We start from the raw sequence: 2248 nt of genomic DNA, 5'->3' as shown, positions 1-2248 counted from the left end.
TTTTCTATACAAACAATATATTGACTGAGATTATCTCAGGATTAGGAAGTGACCCTATCAAGATCATCTAATCCAATTTCCTGTTTTCTACCTGTTTGGAAACAGATCAAAATTAACAATTTGCCTAAAGTCACACTCTTACTGGAGGAGCAAGGAAGGGGGTCTTAGAGATCTCCTGGTCTCACACCTCATTTTACAAATGAAACTAAATTAAAGCCTAGAGTTTTAGGGACTTGGCCAAAATCTTTCAGCTAGCCAACCTGAATCCTGTGTCTTCTGACTTCTCACCCATGATGCTTTCCAGTAAATCCTCTGTGCACACAAAGTTGAATTTTTTTCTGTTTATTTAGTTTCTGCATATGCCAGCATTGAAGAGACCGTTGCCCTTCCTTTGGTTATCCTTAGCAGTTTCTAGATTTGTCCCACAAAAGCCAGTTTCTTCACTCAATCAAGGTTTTTTTTAAGTACCCATTCCATGCCCTTCCCAGAACAAGACCCAGACTCATACCTTTCCCTAACCCAGTATCAGGGAGGGGAACTTAAAAACTAGAAAAACTGCAGCTCCTATTCAACTCATGTCCATGAAGCAGAGATGGGGGGGCAGCAGGAAGCCTGCTCCATTATGATTTTCCAGAGAAGATAGTAGCACCTCAAAGGAGCAACACAAGAGGAACATAATAAAATTAATCTTTGGGAAACAATTCTTCTCATTGTGCATGATGGATGATGTTTGGAAGTAATGTCTAGCATTTGTGGAATGGGATTGGTGGTTGGGTTTCTTGACATTTTTACAATAATTTTCATTATTGAAAGTTATCTGGATTAGATGATCCATTTGAGGGAAAACAACACTGAATCTGCAGCCTTTCAGGTTACATGCTCGTTGTTAGGCACTCGAGTTCCCCTATTTCCCACCCCAAAGCACACATCTATATCTGAGAATTGTCATATACCAAATCTGTGCAAAGTGTAGCCTTACCCTTACTCAAATTTATCTGTATTGTGATACCTTGACACTGGAGTTTAATTCGTTCCATGACCAAGCTCCTAACTCAATTTGATCATGTGTTGAAATTGAATTTCCACATTTAAATGAATGGAAATACAAGGAATCTGTTTTGGCCTAAAAAAGAAGCACATGAATTTTTTATTTTATATTCTTTTAAATATGAAAATGTACTTTATAAGTAACAAATACATTTATTTATAGATAATAAGAAAGACTGTAAAGAAATAACTTAGTTATGAAATGTTATTTACCTTCAAAGTCAGGCAAAGATGCTGGAGGAGAAGGTTTTCATTTTGTGCCCTTTTGCTTAACATAACTTACTGTTGTAATAATTTAGTAAACTTCCTCACAACATTACTCTCTACACATGTAAAGCTACATTTAAATGCAAAATTGAACTTACACATTACTTATGATATGTAACTTTATTGCTAAACTTAATTGCCTTTTTTTTTACTTAATTATCATCATTTTATTCATGAAATTTTGGCTGTTTTGCCACACTTTCCTCAATTTCACTTAGAGGCCCTTTTAACAAAAACCTTTCTGTGGAAGTTTGTTTCATCCTTCCTTTGAGAACCTTTCGATACTGTGTGAAAAAAGTGTCATCACACAACTCCAACGTGACCTTTTGCAACTTTTTCTGGGTATGTCTTTTCAACAAACTGTTTAATTTTTTCTCAAATCTTCAACATTTCCTTAATCTTGCTTGTACTGATTACCTCATCCACTTTGAGCTCCTCCCACAGGCAGAAGCTGGTGATTCCAATATCCACTCATGACTCAAAGCAAAAATCCTGATCCTGACTGCTTGTATCTCAAATTGTTCATGTACCAAGGTACAACTTTATTTACTTTGTATATATTCTGTATTTTGTTGTTCCTCTCTCCCCTGAGAGAATGTAAACTTTTTGAGGACAATAACTGTTTGGTTCTGTGTTTTTATATGCATTTAGAACAGTGCTTGGCAAATTATAGTCACTAAAATATTTATTAATTGTATTTCTAGTATAATACTATTTTCATGAGTTTCCTTAAATACCTAGGAGTGCACAGAGCACCAACTAATCACTTATAGTAATTTAATATTACCATTACAATAATATTCTTAAAAGTTTTGTGGTGTAATTAAAAGAATACTAGTCAATCTAATGCTGTAGCTTAGACCCTAACCCATTATATTATATTATATTATATTATATTATATTATATTATATTATATTATATTATATTATATTA

The sequence above is a fragment of the Gracilinanus agilis genome, chromosome 3 (genome assembly GCF_016433145.1).
Source record: "Gracilinanus agilis isolate LMUSP501 chromosome 3, AgileGrace, whole genome shotgun sequence".
Classification (NCBI taxonomy): Eukaryota; Metazoa; Chordata; class Mammalia; order Didelphimorphia; family Didelphidae; genus Gracilinanus; species Gracilinanus agilis.
This window is presented reverse-complemented; position numbering follows the sequence as displayed.